Source organism: Epinephelus lanceolatus, chromosome 13 (genome assembly GCF_041903045.1).
Source record: "Epinephelus lanceolatus isolate andai-2023 chromosome 13, ASM4190304v1, whole genome shotgun sequence".
Lineage (NCBI taxonomy): Eukaryota > Metazoa > Chordata > Actinopteri > Perciformes > Serranidae > Epinephelus > Epinephelus lanceolatus.
The window spans coordinates 785,522-805,910 of record NC_135746.1 but is presented as its reverse complement, the minus strand read 5'-3'; the positions used below and the strand labels follow the sequence as shown (position 1 = coordinate 805,910).

At 40.4% G+C, this 20,389-nt stretch overlaps 1 long non-coding RNA gene across 1 annotated transcript; it reads right to left on the bottom strand.

Moving 5' to 3' along the window:
- Positions 1-3,454: 3,454 nt before the first annotated feature.
- Positions 3,455-20,316, bottom strand: LOC144466512 (uncharacterized). The gene is made up of 3 exons (XR_013493110.1): positions 20,181-20,316; positions 6,686-6,820; positions 3,455-4,181 (listed from the first exon to the last, which is right to left on the bottom strand). It is a non-coding gene; the product is annotated as an uncharacterized LOC144466512 (long non-coding RNA).
- Positions 20,317-20,389: the final 73 nt, after the last annotated feature.

The following is a 20,389-nucleotide window of genomic DNA, read 5'->3' as shown; positions in this document are numbered from 1 at the left end:
AAAGATGGAGGACATATTCAAACAAAGATGGAGGATCTATTCAAACAAAGATGGAGGACGTATTCAAACAAAGATGGAGGACATATTCAAACAAAGATGGAGGACATATTCAAACAAAGATGGAGGACGTATTCAAACAAAGATGGAGGACGTATTCAAACAAAGATGGAGGACATATTCAAACAAAGATGGAGGACATATTCAAACAAAGATGGAGGACGTATTCAAACAAAGATGGAGGACATATTTAAACAAAGATGGAGGACCTATTCAAACAAAGATGGAGGACGTATTCAAACAAAGATGGAGGACGTATTCAAACAAAGATGGAGGACCTATTCAAACAAAGATGGAGGACGTATTCAAACAAAGATGGAGGACATATTCAAACAAAGATGGAGGACGTATTCAAACAAAGATGGAGGACCTATTCAAACAAAGATGGAGGACGTATTCAAACAAAGATGGAGGACCTATTCAAACAAAGATGGAGGACGTATTCAAACAAAGATGGAGGACGTATTCAAACAAAGATGGAGGACATCTTTAAACAAAGATGGAGGACATATTTAAACAAAGATGGAGGACATATTCAAACAAAGATGGAGGACGTATTCAAACAAAGATGGAGGACATATTTAAACAAAGATGGAGGACCTATTCAAACAAAGATGGAGGACGTATTCAAACAAAGATGGAGGACCTATTCAAACAAAGATGGAGGACGTATTCAAACAAAGATGGAGGACATCTTTAAACAAAGATGGAGGACATATTCAAACAAAGATGGAGGACGTATTCAAACAAAGATGGAGGACCTATTCAAACAAAGATGGAGGACATCTTTAAACAAAGATGGAGGACATCTTTAAACAAAGATGGAGGACGTATTCAAACAAAGATGGAGGACCTATTCAAACAAAGATGGAGGACCTATTCAAACAAAGATGGAGGACATCTTTAAACAAAGATGGAGGACATATTCAAACAAAGATGGAGGACGTATTCAAACAAAGATGGAGGATCTATTCAAACAAAGATGGAGGACATATTCAAACAAAGATGGAGGACATATTCAAACAAAGATGGAGGATCTATTCAAACAAAGATGGAGGACCTATTCAAACAAAGATGGAGGACATATTCAAACAAAGATGGAGGACGTATTCAAACAAAGATGGAGGACGTATTCAAACAAAGATGGAGGACATATTCAAACAAAGATGGAGGACGTATTCAAACAAAGATGGAGGACATATTCAAACAAAGATGGAGGACGTATTCAAACAAAGATGGAGGACGTATTCAAACAAAGATGGAGGACATATTTAAACAAAGATGGAGGACATATTCAAACAAAGATGGAGGACATATTCAAACAAAGATGGAGGACGTATTCAAACAAAGATGGAGGACATATTCAAACAAAGATGGAGGACGTATTCAAACAAAGATGGAGGACATATTCAAACAAAGATGGAGGACGTATTCAAACAAAGATGGAGGACGTATTCAAACAAAGATGGAGGACATATTTAAACAAAGATGGAGGACCTATTCAAACAAAGATGGAGGACCTATTCAAACAAAGATGGAGGACATCTTTAAACAAAGATGGAGGACCTATTCAAACAAAGATGGAGGACCTATTCAAACAAAGATGGAGGACATATTCAAACAAAGATGGAGGACGTATTCAAACAAAGATGGAGGACGTATTCAAACAAAGATGGAGGACGTATTCAAACAAAGATGGAGGACGTATTCAAACAAAGATGGAGGACGTATTCAAACAAAGATGGAGGACGTATTCAAACAAAGATGGAGGACGTATTCAAACAAAGATGGAGGACCTATTCAAACAAAGATGGAGGACATATTCAAACAAAGATGGAGGACGTATTCAAACAAAGATGGAGGACATATTCAAACAAAGATGGAGGACCTATTCAAACAAAGATGGAGGACATATTCAAACAAAGATGGAGGACCTATTCAAACAAAGATGGAGGACCTATTCAAACAAAGATGGAGGACCTATTCAAACAAAGATGGAGGACGTATTCAAACAAAGATGGAGGACATATTCAAACAAAGATGGAGGACATATTCAAACAAAGATGGAGGACCTATTCAAACAAAGATGGAGGACGTATTCAAACAAAGATGGAGGACCTATTCAAACAAAGATGGAGGACGTATTCAAACAAAGATGGAGGACATATTCAAACAAAGATGGAGGACGTATTCAAACAAAGACGGAAGACATATTCAAACAAAGATGGAGGACGTATTCAAACAAAGATGGAGGACATATTCAAACAAAGATGGAGGACGTATTCAAACAAAGACGGAAGACATATTCAAACAAAGATGGAGGACATCTTTAAACAAAGATGGAGGACGTATTTAAACAAAGATGGAGGACATATTCAAACAAAGATGGAGGACCTATTCAAACAAAGATGGAGGACGTATTCAAACAAAGATGGAGGACCTATTCAAACAAAGATGGAGGACCTATTCAAACAAAGATGGAGGACGTATTCAAACAAAGATGGAGGACCTATTCAAACAAAGATGGAGGACATATTTAAACAAAGATGGAGGACATATTCAAACAAAGATGGAGGACATATTTAAACAAAGATGGAGGACGTATTCAAACAAAGATGGAGGACATATTCAAACAAAGATGGAGGACATATTTAAACAAAGATGGAGGACCTATTCAAACAAAGATGGAGGACGTATTCAAACAAAGATGGAGGACCTATTCAAACAAAGATGGAGGACATATTTAAACAAAGATGGAGGACATATTCAAACAAAGATGGAGGACATATTTAAACAAAGATGGAGGACCTATTCAAACAAAGATGGAGGACATATTTAAACAAAGATGGAGGACCTATTCAAACAAAGATGGAGGACGTATTCAAACAAAGATGGAGGACCTATTCAAACAAAGATGGAGGACGTATTCAAACAAAGATGGAGGACCTATTCAAACAAAGATGGAGGACCTATTCAAACAAAGATGGAGGACCTATTCAAACAAAGATGGAGGACGTATTTAAACAAAGATGGAGGACATATTCAAACAAAGATGGAGGACATATTCAAACAAAGATGGAGGACGTATTTAAACAAAGATGGAGGACGTATTCAAACAAAGATGGAGGACATATTTGAACCCATGACCCAGGACAGGCAGTGTTTCAGTGTGTCATGTTTGGGGACAATAAAGTTTTCAGCTCCTCTTTTTGTGTCTCTGTTGAACAGAAAACAGGAAACACAGTTTTCCATTCATCCCTGTTTCAGTCTCCTCAGGAACAAAGCAGTCATGGCCGCCGGCTGCTGGTTGCCTGGTAACGAGTCCTGGGAGAGCGGCGGTGCTGCCAGGAGGCCGACAGGCCCGACAGCCAAATGAACGAGGAGACGGTGAACGCTGCTTTGTTCAAATACACAAAACTTTATTTAAGATTCAGAACGACGACTCAACAAGTCTGAGGAGGCTCAATGAAGCCAGTGATGTCATCACCTCTGAGGAGCCAGCGTTAGGATCATTGATCCCAAATCACTCTCCTGATATTAATCAGTATTTACTCTAATATCATTGTTCTGAAGTATAATTATTCTCATACTAATCAATAAGTATTTCAATATTACGTTATTAATAACCAATATAAATTATGATTGGTTTGATAATGATCAATATTTACTACAATATAAGATCCAATTAAAGTGAAGCTCCGCCCACCACCAAGCTTAAAGCCACAGGATTGGACGCAGCTGCTGTCACTCTCAGGATGACTGACAGGTGACCCTTATAATCAAGTATTATTACTTATTGAAAAGTAATCACATTACAACAATCACATTAATGTAAATATTGTTCCTATTGATCCAGGCTGATGTTTTGATGACGTGACGGACTGGCCCTTTAAATCACTCGTGCTGTGTTCAGGTTCTCTTCATGAGGCGTTCGCTGACCTGCTGCTGCTGCACGTGAAACACACCGCTCTGTTGACATTCCCGGCCAATAGCAGGAAGACGAGGCTGAGAAGGGCTGTGATTGGCTGCAGGCAGGAGTAGGGTGAGCTCACGTCACTGCTGCTGTCAGCTGAAAACCCCATAAGTGTGGAGATGTTGGATTTTCCTGCAGTCAGTGAAGGTTTCTGCTGAGTGAAGGAGATGGGAGGTACAAGGTTTTTATACTGGGACATACTGGGTTTTTACACTGGGACATACTGGGTTCACGTACTGAGAGTTGGCCGATATCAGGAGATACCAGTTTTTCTGAGCAGCAGAGACAGAATTCCTCGTCCTTGTCGTCTCTCTGTGTTCAGTCATGAATAAATGACAGCGAGGAGGAGGAGGAGGAGGAGGGGAGTGCTGAGTTGGGCTGCAGCCTCTCTACATGCTGATGGAGGATGGGGGAGGGGAGCGAGGGCGGAGGGTCTGGTGGGGCAGGTGGGGGAGGGGTGGTGGATCTGGCTTGTATTCAGCTCTCATCACCTGACCGTCTCCATCTGCATCACCTCCTCCTGCTGCTGTTCACTCACCAACACATTACAGCACATCACACACACACACACACACACACACGGATAAATGTGACAGGGCGTCACTTGATCAACCAGAGAAGAAGAAACACCTTGTTTTTATCTCCTCAGAGAATATTGATCTGAAATGAAATCATGTGATCAGCTGATGGGTACAGCAAGCGGCCGTCACCATGGAGACAGGTGTCATGGCGGTGTCATGGCCCTGAGCCTGCAGCATCACATGACGACACTCTGGGGGATAAACAACTAAAGACATTAGAACTAAACTAGCGCGTGACGGACAGATGGACGTTCAGCTCAGACGGACAGAGAGACACGCTTTAACCAGCAGGTGGAGGTGTGTCAGGAGGGGGGTGGGGGGGGGCGGGGCCTGTGCTGATCTGTGTGACCTGAGAGCTTTAATCCAGCAAGAGGCAGATAATGTAATCTGCAGCTTTAAGGAGGAAACACGAAGAGTCGCCTCACTGTGGCATGGCAGCTCAGGAGGGACAATACTCCTCACAAGCACCATGTGACCTTCACTGAGGATCACCTTCAACAGCAGCGCGCCTGCTCTGTGGCATTGTAACGTGTTCAGGATGCTTCAAGATGCTTCATGATGCTTCATGATGCTTCACAATGCTTCATGATGCTTCAAGATGCTTCATGATGCTTCATGATGGTTCACAATGCCTCATGATGCTTCATGATGCTTCACGATGCTTCATGATGCTTCATGATGCTTCATGATGGTTCAAGATGCTTCATGATGGTTCAAGATGGTTCATGATGCTTCATGATGCTTCATGATGCTTCAAGATGCTTCATGATGCTTCATGATGCTTCACAATGCCTCATGATGCTTCAAGATGCTTCATGATGCTTCATGATGGTTCACAATGCCTCATGATGCTTCATGATGCTTCATGATGCTTCATGATGCTTCACGATGCTTCATGATGCTTCATGATGCTTCATGATGCTTCACAATGCTTCATGATGCTTCATGATGCTTCATGATGCTTCATGATGGTTCACAATGCCTCATGATGCTTCATGATGCTTCATGATGCTTCATGATGCTTCATGATGCTTCATGATGGTTCACAATGCCTCATGATGCTTGCTTCATGATGCTTCATGATGCTTCACAATGCTTCATGATGCTTCATGATGCTTCATGATGGTTCACAATGCCTCATGATGCTTGCTTCATGATGCTTCATGATGCTTCACAATGCTTCATGATGCTTCATGATGCTTCAAGATGCTTCATGATGCTTCACAATGCTTCATGATGCTTCACAATGCCTCATGATGCTTGCTTCATGATGCTTCATGATGCTTCACAATGCTTCATGATGCTTCACAATGCCTCATGATGCTTGCTTCATGATGCTTCATGATGCTTCACAATGCTTCACGATGCTTCACGATGCTTCATGATCCTTGCTTCATGATGCTTCATGATGCTTCACGATGCTTCATGATGCTTCACAATGCTTCACGATGCTTTACGATGATTCATGATGCTTCATGATGCTTCACAATGCCTCAGGATGCTTGCTTCATGATGCTTCACGATGCTTCACAATGCTTCACGATGCTTCATGATGCTTCATGATCCTTGCTTCATGATGCTTCATGATGCTTCACGATGCTTCATGATGCTTCACGATGCTTCACAATGCTTCACGATGCTTTACGATGCTTCATGATTGCTTCACAATGCTTCACAATGCTTCACAATGCTTCACGATGCTTCATGATGCTTCACAATGCTTCATGATGCTGTAAAGGTCCAGACACAACGAACCAACTTCAGAGAACTCGCAACCAAGAAGGCCAACTGTTGTATTGCCTCAACGTGTCTCGGCCAAAAATTTGCACCTGAACACACCACAGAGATTCCAGCTGCCGGCCAATCAGCAAGTCCGTTCTGCTCCTGCTGAGAGGTAATAACTCACCACAGCAGCAGATGGCGGTCGTCTGTATTCATCAACAGAAAGAGCGTCTTGATGCTAGTTAGCCAGTTAGCACATTAACAACACAATCAGAGCATATTTACCGTGCGCCAGTGAACAATAACACAAACCATCAGGAAATGTTTCTGCTGAAGAGAAAAATAATCTGACCTCATGGAACAAGTTGGTTTCGTCTCACTCCCTCTGGACTTTAGCTCCTCCTTTACTCAACTCACTTCCTGTTTGTCCTCTCCTCACCTGAGCTCAGCTGACAGTCAGAGGGAGGTCACTTACCGACAATGGGCTCTAAAAAAAAAAAAGTCAATGAGTGCCAACAAATCCCCCGTGAGTCTGTGCTATAGCTAGCTAACCACTGTCCCCGTCAGAAAAAGGGCTACTTGCAGGCTAATGTTAGCTACTGGATTGTTAGCTATTAGCTCAGAGCTAACCATTCATTTCATATGAAGACTGTTAGCTTCAACTATGATATCTTATATAATTACATACAGTACATGTGAGTGAGACCCAACGAGTTCCGGCTCAGCTCATAGACTTTATGTTGTGATGACATCATGGATCTTTAAATAACTTTTCTCAGCTCTATCTACAAATATAAAACTGCCATGAATCAAGAAATCACAATACAAAGAGTCATAACTGATCTTTACAGTTGGAGGTGTCACAGTCTGACAAACGTCTCATTATAATGGAGGTCTACGGGGAAAATTATTTTTCACTGAGTGGCCACTGGGATAAACTGGCTGCAAGGCTGAGCGGTGTTTGTGGGGGCGAACTTACGTTTCCTAATATAGCAAAAGAATGACACGCCCTACTCTCCTCTGATTGGGTGGTAGTTGTTGTCTTCCTTGGATGGGTTGGTTAGGTGTAGGCAAGAGGGTGGGGTTTGCTTAAGTGAGGGTGAGACTGTCAGGGTGAGCCAATCAGAGGACAGAGTGGGGCAGAGTAGGGTGGGACATACCTTCACCATCCTAGGATCTGCAGATTCCTGATGGGGACAACGGTTAGCTAGCTAGCTGTAGCATGTAGCATTGTCACTGGAGATTTGTAGAGCTGCAACAGTTTCTGACCTCTGTTTTCATTTTTACAGTGATCCTGAGACATGTGCTGCACTTCACTGAACACACACTGATAACTGATGACACTGCATGAACTGTTATAACAGGCTGAGTCTTTACTACAGCTGATTGTTGAGCTGAGTTCAGGTAGCCTATTTATAATGCATCATGAGCTCCATCAGTCAGCCTCGAGTTTATAACTCCTCAATAAGACACTTATAATTCATGATAGGTCACATTTATGATGTTTAACGACTGTTGATAAAGTGCATCAGGAAGTATTATGTGTGTTTATGAGTGCAGTCATAGAGCATTATAAACACATTATAACTTATGATGACACTATGAAGGGCTTCATGATGCATTATAGATGTGGTCTTCAAGTTAAATGATCTGAAGATGTAAAACAGTCTCATGAATCATATTTATAGCTTTGAATTTGTCCTGTCGAACAGAAATAAGAGACGCTGCCCAACCACAGAAACACACAAACACACAGCCTCCTGTAAGTGATGAATAATTTAAAGGTGCAGGGGAAAGTGCTTTGTCACCACAGAAACCCCTCTCCCCCTGCTGATGTGAGGACCGATTGTTGGACAGAGGACTGATGTGAGAACAGATTGTTGGACAGAGTACTGATGTGAGGACAGATTGTTGAACAGAGTACTGATGTGAGGACTGATTGTTGAACAGAGTACTGATGTGAGGACTGATTGTTGGACAGAGTACTGATGTGAGGACTGATTGTTGGACAGAGTACTGATGTGAGGACTGATTGTTGGACAGAGTACTGATGTGAGGACAGATTGTTGGACAGAGGACTGATGTGGGGACTGATTGTTGGACAGAGGACTGATGTGAGGACAGATTGTTGGACAGAGTACTGATGTGAGGATGGATTTGTGATGTGAGGACAGATTGTTGGACAGAGTACTGATGTGAGGACAGATTGTTGGACAGAGGACTGATGTGGGGACTGATTGTTGGACAGAGTACTGATGTGAGGACAGATTGTTGAACAGAGTACTGATGTGAGGACTGATTGTTGGACAGAGTACTGATGTGAGGACAGATTGTTGAACAGAGTACTGATGTGAGGACTGATTGTTGAACAGAGTACTGATGTGAGGACTGATTGTTGGACAGAGTACTGATGTGAGGACTGATTGTTGGACAGAGTACTGATGTGAGGACAGATTGTTGAACAGAGTACTGATGTGAGGACTGATTGTTGGACAGAGTACTGATGTGAGGACAGATTGTTGAACAGAGTACTGATGTGAGGACTGATTGTTGGACAGAGTACTGATGTGAGGACTGATTGTTGGACAGAGTACTGATGTGAGGATGGATTTGTGATGTGAGGACAGATTGTTGGACAGAGTACTGATGTGAGGACAGATTGTTGGACAGAGGACTGATGTGGGGACTGATTGTTGGACAGAGTACTGATGTGAGGACAGATTGTTGGACAGAGTACTGATGTGAGGACAGATTGTTGAACAGAGTACTGATGTGAGGACAGATTGTTGAACAGAGTACTGATGTGAGGACTGATTGTTGGACAGAGTACTGATGTGAGAACAGATTGTTGGACAGAGTACTGATGTGAGGACAGATTGTTGAACAGAGTACTGATGTGAGGACTGATTGTTGGACAGAGGACTGATGTGAGAACAGATTGTTGGACAGAGTACTGATGTGAGGACAGATTGTTGAACAGAGTACTGATGTGAGGACTGATTGTTGGACAGAGTACTGATGTGAGGACTGATTGTTGGACAGAGTACTGATGTGAGGACTGATTGTTGGACAGAGTACTGATGTGAGGACTGATTGTTGGACAGAGTACTGATGTGAGGATGGATTTGTGATGTGAGGACAGATTGTTGGACAGAGTACTGATGTGAGGACAGATTGTTGGACAGAGGACTGATGTGGGGACTGATTGTTGGACAGAGAACTGATGTGAGGACTGATTTGTGATGTGAGGACACATTGTTGGACAGAGGACTGATGTGAGGACTGATTGTTGGACAGAGGACTGATGTGAGGACTGATTTGTGATGTGAGGACAGATTGTTGGACAGAGGACTGATGTGAGGACAGATTGTTGAACAGAGGACTGATGTGAGGACTGATTGTTGAACAGAGGACTGATGTGAGGACTGATTGTTGAACAGAGGACTGATGTGAGGACTGATTTGTGATATGAGGACAGATTGTTGGACAGAGGACTGATGTGAGGACTGATTTGTGATGTGAGGACAGATTGTTGGACAGAGGACTGATGTGAGGACTGATTTGTGATGTGAGGACAGATTGTTGAACAGAGGACTGATGTGAGGACTGATTGTTGAACAGAGGACTGATGTGAGGACTGATTGTTGAACAGAGGACTGATGTGAGGACTGATTGTTGAACAGAGGACTGATGTGAGGACTGATTGTTGAACAGAGGACTGATGTGAGGACTGATTTGTGATATGAGGACAGATTGTTGGACAGAGGACTGATGTGAGAACACATTGTTGGACAGAGGACTGATGTGAGGACTGGTTGTTGGACAGAGAACTGATGTGAGGACTGATTTGTGATGTGAGGACAGAATGGTGAACAGAGTACTGATGTGAGGACTGATTGTTGGACAGAGTACTGATGTGAGGATGGATTTGTGATGTGAGGACAGATTGTTGGACAGAGGACTGATGTGGGGACTGATTGTTGGACAGAGAACTGATGTGAGGACTGATTTGTGATGTGAGGACACATTGTTGGACAGAGGACTGATGTGAGGACTGATTGTTGGACAGAGGACTGATGTGAGGACTGATTTGTGATGTGAGGACAGATTGTTGGACAGAGGACTGATGTGAGGACAGATTGTTGAACAGAGGACTTATGTGAGGACTGATTGTTGAACAGAGGACTGATGTGAGGACTGATTGTTGAACAGAGGACTGATGTGAGGACTGATTTGTGATATGAGGACAGATTGTTGGACAGAGGACTGATGTGAGAACACATTGTTGGACAGAGGACTGATGTGAGGACTGGTTGTTGGACAGAGAACTGATGTGAGGACTGATTTGTGATGTGAGGACAGAATGGTGAACAGAGTACTAATGTGAGGACTGGTTGTTGGACAGAGAACTGATGTGAGGACTGATTTGTGATGTGAGGACAGATTGTTGGACAGAGGACTGATGTGAGGACTGATTGTTGGACAGAGTACTGATGTGAGGACTGATTGTTGGACAGAGTACTGATGTGAGGATGGATTTGTGATGTGAGGACAGATTGTTGGACAGAGGACTGATGTGGGGACTGATTGTTGGACAGAGAACTGATGTGAGGACTGATTTGTGATGTGAGGACACATTGTTGGACAGAGGACTGATGTGAGGACTGATTGTTGGACAGAGGACTGATGTGAGGACTGATTTGTGATGTGAGGACAGATTGTTGGACAGAGGACTGATGTGAGGACAGATTGTTGAACAGAGGACTGATGTGAGGACTGATTGTTGAACAGAGGACTGATGTGAGGACTGATTGTTGAACAGAGGACTGATGTGAGGACTGATTTGTGATATGAGGACAGATTGTTGGACAGAGGACTGATGTGAGAACACATTGTTGGACAGAGGACTGATGTGAGGACTGGTTGTTGGACAGAGTACTGATGTGAGGACAGAATGGTGAACAGAGTACTGATGTGAGGACTGGTTGTTGGACAGAGGACTGATGTGAGGACAGATTGTTGGACAGAGCACTGATGTGAGGACAGATTGTTGAACAGAGGACTGATATGAGGACTGATTGTTGGACAGAGTACTGATTTGAGGACACATTGTTGGACAGAGTACTGATGTGAGGACTGATTGTTGGACAGAGTACTGATGTGAGGACACATTGTTGGGCAGAGGACTGATGCGAGGACTGATTGTTGGACAGAGAACTGATGTGAGGACACATTGTTGGACAGAGAACTGATGTGAGGACACATTGTTGGACAGAGAACTGATGTGAGGACTGATTTGTGATGTAATGACAGATTGTTGGACAGAGTACTGATGTGAGAACTGATTGTTGGACAGAGCACTGATGTGAGGACTGATTTGTGATGTGAAGACACATTGTTGGACAGGGGACTGATGTGAGGACAGACTGTTGGACAAAGGACTGATGTGAGGACTGATTTGTGATGTGAGGACTGATTGTTGGACAGAGGACTGATGTGAGGACTGATTTGTGATGTGAGGACAGATTGTTGGACAGAGTACTGATGTGAGGACTGATTTGTGATGTGAGGACAGATTGTTGGACAGAGGACTGATGTGAGGACACATTGTTGGACAGAGGACTGATGTGAGGACAGATTGTTGGACAGAGGACTGATGTGAGGACTGATTTGTGATGTGAGGACACATTGTTGGACAGAGGACTGATGTGAGGACTGATTTGTGATGTGAGGACAGATTGTTGGACAGAGGACTGATGTGAGGACTGATTTGTGATGTGAGGACAGATTGATGGACAGAGGACTGATGTGAGGACAGATTGTTGGACAGAGTACTGATGTGAGGACTGATTTGTGATGTGAGGACACATTGTTGGACAGAGGACTGATGTGAGAACAGATTGTTGGACAGAGGACTGATGTGAGGACAGATTGTTGGACAGAGGACTGATGTGAGGACTGATTTGTGATGTTAGAACAGATTGTTGGACAGAGGACTGATGTGAGGACAGATTGTTGGACAGAGGACTGATGTGAGGACTGATTTCTGATGTGAGGACACTTTGTTGGACAGAGGACTGATGTGAGGACTGATTGTTGGACAGAGTACTGATGTGAGGACTGATTTGTGATGTGAAGACAGATTGTTGGACAGGGGACTGATGTGAGGACAGATTGTTGGACAGAGGACTGATGTGAGGACTGATTTGTGATGTGAGGACACATTGTTGGACAGAGAACTGATGTGAGAACAGATTGTTGGACAGAGGACTGATGTGAGGACAGATTGTTGGACAGAGGACTGATGTGAGGACTGATTTGTGATGTGAGGACACATTGTTGGACAGAGGACTGATGTGAGGACAGATTGTTGGACAGAGGACTGATGTGAGGACTGATTTGTGATGTGAGGACAGATTGTTGGACAGAGGACTGATGTGAGGACAGACTGTTGGACAGAGGACTGATGTGAGGACTGATTTGTGATGTGAGGACACATTGTTGGACAGAGGACTGATTTGTGATGTGAGGACAGATTGTTGGACAGAGGACTGATGTGAGGACTGATTTGTGATGTGAGGACAGATTGTTGGACAGAGGACTGATGTGAGGACTGATTTGTGATGTGAGGACAGATTGTTGGACAGAGGACTGATGTGAGGACAGATTGTTGGACAGAGAACTGATGTGAGGACTGACTTGTGATGTGAGGACTGATTGTTGGACAGAGAACTGATGTGAGGACTGACTTGTGATGTGAAGACACATTGTTGGACAGGGGACTGATGTGAGGACTGATTGTTGGACAGAGAACTGATGTGAGGACAGATTGTTGGACAGAGGACTGATGTGAGGACTGATTGTTGGACAGAGAACTGATGTGAGGACTGATTGTTGGACAGAGAACTGATGTGAGGACTGATTTGTGATGTGAAGACAGATTGTTGGACAGGGGACTGATGTGAGGACAGATTGTTGGACAGAGGACTGATGTGAGGACTGATTGTTGGACAGGGGACTGATGTGAGGACAGATTGTTGGACAGAGGACTGATGTGAGGACTGATTTGTGATGTGAGGACACTTTGTTGGACAGAGGACTGATGTGAGGACTGATTTGTGATGTGAAGACAGATTGTTGGACAGAGTACTGATGTGAGGACAGATTGTTGGACAGAGGACTGATGTGAGGACTGATTTGTGATGTGAGGACAGATTGTTGGACAGAGGACTGATGTGAGGACTGATTTGTGATGTGAGGACAGATTGTTGGACAGAGGACTGATGTGAGGACTGATTTGTGATGTGAGGACAGATTGTTGGACAGAGGACTGATGTGAGGACAGACTGTTGGACAGAGGACTGATGTGAGGACACATTGTTGGACAGAGGACTGATGTGAGGACTAATTTGTGATGTGAGGACACATTGTTGGACAGAGGACTGATGTGAGGACAGATTGTTGGACAGAGGACTGATGTGAGGACTGATTTGTGATGTGAGGACACATTGTTGGACAGAGGACTGATGTGAGGACAGACTGTTGGACAGAGGACTGATGTGAGGACACATTGTTGGACAGAGGACTGATTTGTGATGTGAGGACAGATTGTTGGACAGAGGACTGATATGAGGACTGATTTGTGATGTGAGGACAGATTGTTGGACAGAGGACTGATGTGAGGACTGATTTGTGATGTGAGGACACATTGTTGGACAGAGGACTGATGTGAGAACAGATTGTTGGACAGAGGACTGATGTGAGAACAGATTGTTGGACAGAGGACTGATGTGAGGACACATTGTTGGACAGAGGACTGATGTGAGAACAGATTGTTGGACAGAGGACTGATGTGAGAACAGATTGTTGGACAGAGGACTGATGTGAGGACACATTGTTGGACAGAGGACTGATGTGAGGACACATTGTTGGACAGAGGACTGATGTGAGGACAGATTGTTGGACAGAGGACTGATGTGAGGACTGATTTGTGATGTGAGGACACATTGTTGGACAGAGGACTGATGTGAGAACAGATTGTTGGACAGAGGACTGATGTGAGGACAGATTGTTTGACAGAGGGCTGATGTGAGGACTGATTTGTGATGTGAGGACACATTGTTGGACAGGGGACTGATGTGAGGACAGACTGTTGGACAGAGGACTGATGTGAGGACTGATTTGTGATGTGAGGACAGATTGTTGGACAGAGGACTGATGTGAGAACTGATTTGTGATGTGAGGACACATTGTTGGACAGAGGACTGATGTGAGGGCTGATTTGTGATGTGAGGACAGATTGTTGGACAGAGGACTGATGTGAGGGCTGATTTGTGATGTGAGGACACATTGTTGGACAGAGGACTGATGTGAGGACTGATTTGTGATGTGAGGACAGATTGTTGGACAGAGGACTGATGTGAGGACTGATTTGTGATGTGAGGACACATTGTTGGACAGAGGACTGATGTGAGGGCTGATTTGTGATGTGAAGACAGATTGTTGGACAGAGGACTGATGTAAGGACTGATTGTTGGACAGAGAACTGTTGTGAGGAAGTTTTTGATATAATGTATAAAGATTATGGGATGTATGATGATGTATGATGTATGAAGATTATGGGATGTATAATGTATGATGTATGAAGATTATGGGATGTATGATGTATGAAGATTATGGGGTGTATGATGTATGAAGATTATGGGATGTATGATGTATGATGTATGAAGATTATGGGATGTATGATGTATGATGTATGAAGATTATGGGATGTATGATGTATGATGTATGATGTATGAAGATTATGGGATGTATGATGTATAAAGATTATGGGATGTATGATGTATGATGTATGAAGATTATGGGATGTATGATGTATGATGTATGAAGATTATGGGATGTATGATGTATAAAGATTATGGGATGTATGATGTATGATGTATGATGTATGAAGATTATGGGATGTATGATGTATGATGTATGAAGATTATGGGATGTATGATGTATGATGTATGATGTATGAAGATTATGGGATGTATGATGTATAAAGATTATGGGATGTATGATGTATGATGTATGATGTATGAAGATTATGGGATGTATGATGTATGATGTATGAAGATTATGGGATGTATGATGTATGATGTATGATGTATGAAGATTATGGGATGTATGATGTATAAAGATTATGGGATGTATGATGTATGATGTATGATGTATGAAGATTATGGGATGTATGATGTATAAAGATTATGGGATGTATGATGTATGATGTATGAAGATTATGGGATGTATGATGTATGATGTATGAAGATTATGGGATGTATGATGTATAAAGATTATGGGATGTATGATGTATGATGTATGAAGATTATGGGATGTATGATGTATGATGTATGAAGATTATGGGATGTATGATGTATGATGTATGAAGATTATGGGATGTATGATGTATAAAGATTATGGGATGTATGATGTATGATGTATGAAGATTATGGGATGTATGATGTATGATGTATGAAGATTATGGGATGTATGATGTATAAAGATTATGGGATGTATGATGTATGATGTATGATGTATGAAGATTATGGGGTGTATGATGTATGAAGATTATGGGATGTATGATGTATGATGTATAAAGATTATGGGATGTATGATGTATGAAGATTATGGGATGTATGATGTATGATGTATGAAGATTATGGGATGTATGATGTATGATGTATAAAGATTATGGGATGTATGATGTATAAAGATTATGGGATGTATGATGTATGAAGATTATGGGATGTATGATGTATGAAGATTGTGGGATGTATGATGTATGAAGATTATGGGATGTATGATGTATAAAGATTATGGGATGTATGATGTATAACGATTATGGGATGTATGATGTATGAAGATTATGGGATGTATGATGTATAAAGATTATGGGATGTATGATGTATAACGATTATGGGATGTATGATGTATGAAGATTATGGGATGTATGATGTATAAAGATTATGGGATGTATGATGTATGAAGATTGTGGGATGTATGATGTATAAAGATTATGGGATGTATGATGTATGAAGATTATGGGATGTATGATGTATGAAGATTGTGGGATGTATGATGTATGAAGATTGTGGGATGTATGATGTATGAAGATTATGGGATGTATGATGTATAAAGATTATGGGATGTATGATGTATGAAGATTATGGGATGTATGATGTATGATGTATGAAGATTATGGGATGTATGATGTATGAAGATTATGGGATGTATGATGTATGATGTATAAAGATTATGGGATGTATGATGTATGAAGATTATGGGATGTATGATGTATGAAGATTGTGGGATGTATGATGTATGAAGATTATGGGATGTATGATGTATAAAGATTATGGGATGTATGATGTATGAAGATTGTGGGATGTATGATGTATAAAGATTATGGGATGTATGATGTATAACGATTGTGGGATGTATGATGTATGAAGATTGTGGGATGTATGATGTATGAAGATTATGGGATGTATGATGTATGAAGATTGTGGGATGTATGATGTATGAAGATTATGGGATGTATGATGTATGAAGATTGTGGGATGTATGATGTATGAAGATTGTGGGATGTATGATGTATGAAGATTATGGGATGTATGATGTATAAAGATTATGGGATGTATGATGTATGAAGATTATGGGATGTATGATGTATGATGTATGAAGATTATGGGATGTATGATGTATGAAGATTATGGGATGTATGATGTATGATGTATAAAGATTATGGGATGTATGATGTATGAAGATTATGGGATGTATGATGTATGAAGATTGTGGGATGTATGATGTATGAAGATTATGGGATGTATGATGTATAAAGATTATGGGATGTATGATGTATGAAGATTATGGGATGTATGATGTATGATGTATAAAGATTATGGGATGTATGATGTATGAAGATTATGGGATGTATGATGTATGAAGATTGTGGGATGTATGATGTATGAAGATTATGGGATGTATGATGTATGAAGATTGTGGGATGTATGATGTATGAAGATTATGGGATGTATGATGTATGAAGATTATGGGATGTATGATGTATGAAGATTATGGGATGTATGATGTATGAAGATTGTGGGATGTATGATGTATGAAGATTATGGGATGTATGATGTATGAAGATTATGGGATGTATGATGTATGAAGATTATGGGATGTATGATGTATGAAGATTATGGGATGTATGATGTATGAAGATTATGGGATGTATGATGTATGAAGATTGTGGGATGTATGATGTATGAAGATTATGGGATGTATGATGTATGAAGATTATGGGATGTATGATGTATGAAGATTGTGGGATGTATGATGTATGAAGATTATGGGATGTATGATGTATGAAGATTGTGGGATGTATGATGTATGAAGATTATGGGATGTATGATGTATGAAGATTATGGGATGTATGATGTATGAAGATTGTGGGATGTATGATGTATGAAGATTATGGGATGTATGATGTATGAAGATTATGGGATGTATGATGTATGAAGATTGTGGGATGTATGATGTATGAAGATTATGGGATGTATGATGTATGAAGATTATGGGATGTATGATGTATGAAGATTATGGGATGTATGATGTATGAAGATTGTGGGATGTATGATGTATGAAGATTATGGGATGTATGATGTATGAAGATTGTGGGATGTATGATGTATGAAGATTGTGGGATGTATGATGTATAAAGATTATGGGATGTATGATGTATGAAGATTATGGGATGTATGATGTATAAAGATTGTGGGATGTATGATGTATGAAGATTATGGGATGTATGATGTATGAAGATTGTGGGATGTATGATGTATAAAGATTATGGGATGTATGATGTATGAAGATTATGGGATGTATGATGTATAAAGATTATGGGATGTATGATGTATGAAGATTATGGGATGTATAATGTATGATGTATAAAGATTATGGGATGTATGATGTATGAAGATTGTGGGATGTATGATGTATGAAGATTATGGGATGTATGATGTATGAAGATTGTGGGATGTATGATGTATAAAGATTATGGGATGTATGATGTATAAAGATTATGGGATGTATGATGTATGAAGATTATGGGATGTATGATGTATGATGTATAAAGATTATGGGATGTATGATGTATGAAGATTATGGGATGTATGATGTATGATGTATAAAGATTATGGGATGTATGATGTATGAAGATTATGGGATGTATGATGTATGAAGATTGGGGGATGTATGATGTATAAAGATTATGGGATGTATGATGTATGAAGATTATGGGATGTATGATGTATGAAGATTATGGGATGTATGATGTATAAAGATTATGGGATGTATGATGTATGAAGATTATGGGATGTATGATGTATGAAGATTGTGGGATGTATGATGTATAAAGATTATGGGATGTATGATGTATAAAGATTATGGGATGTATGATGTATGAAGATTATGGGATGTATGATGTATGATGTATAAAGATTATGGGATGTATGATGTATGAAGATTATGGGATGTATGATGTATGATGTATAAAGATTATGGGATGTATGATGTATGAAGATTATGGGATGTATGATGTATGAAGATTGGGGGATGTATGATGTATAAAGATTATGGGATGTATGATGTATGAAGATTATGGGATGTATGATGTATGAAGATTATGGGATGTATGATGTATAAAGATTATGGGATGTATGATGTATGAAGATTATGGGATGTATGATGTATGAAGATTGTGGGATGTATGATGTATAAAGATTATGGGATGTATGATGTATGAAGATTATGGGATGTATGATGTATAAAGATTATGGGATGTATGATGTATGAAGATTATGGGATGTATAATGTATGATGTATAAAGATTATGGGATGTATGATGTATGAAGATTGTGGGATGTATGATGTATGAAGATTATGGGATGTATGATGTATGAAGATTATGGGATGTATGATGTATAAAGATTATGGGATGTATGATGTATGAAGATTATGGGATGTATGATGTATAAAGATTATGGGATGTATGATGTATGAAGATTATGGGATGTATGATGTATGATGTATAAAGATTATGGGATGTATGATGTATGAAGATTGTGGGATGTATGATGTATAAAGATTATGGGATGTATGATGTATGAAGATTGTGGGATGTATGATGTATAAAGATTATGGGATGTATGAAGTTTGGGGCAGGAGAAAGCAATATGAAGTGAGAACAAGAACTTTGATCCACTTTCAGTACACTGCACGTAGCTCTGTTTCATGTACTTACATTTCATACTTTATAGGCTACATATACACTGTCTTTTGTATGTGTGTGCATACATGTGTGAAAGAATATGGTTTTCCTAAAGGAGAGACAATACATTTGTTATATGCTACATACAACTTCTAATTCTGTTCACTGTGATTGGACAAACATGACACACTATAGCCAGTCACAGCACAGCAGGGTGGGGCTTGTCCCTCCCTATATTTGTATGATGAAACAGAAATGCATAAATAAGTAAAGATGATAATACAGAAATAATTAAGTTTGGGGAAAATAGGAGGGAAAATAATAAATGAATAAACGAAATAAAAAATCAGTAAAAGCAAAAGTAAATACATTTAAACATTAAAAACTTAATTTAAAATAAGAAATAAATGCAAAAATAAATTATGCAAAAAGTACAAATGCACTTAAAAATTGCAAAAGTAAATTTAAATATAAATTACATATTAATGCAGAAAGTCATATTTTATTATTGCCTATTTTTTTTTAATATTACCTGAATTTGTTCACTGGTAAGTCTTATCTTTTCCAATATGGTGGCGATGTTGACGAATTGCTGCGACAGGCTGACACAGTCAACATGGCGTCTATGTACACGATCACAGACATGTGAACACACTTGAACACTGGACTGTCTCGTTGTTATCAGAGACACCTGAAGACACCTTCAGTGTTGCTCAAAGGCACTGCGGCAGGACCTGAACC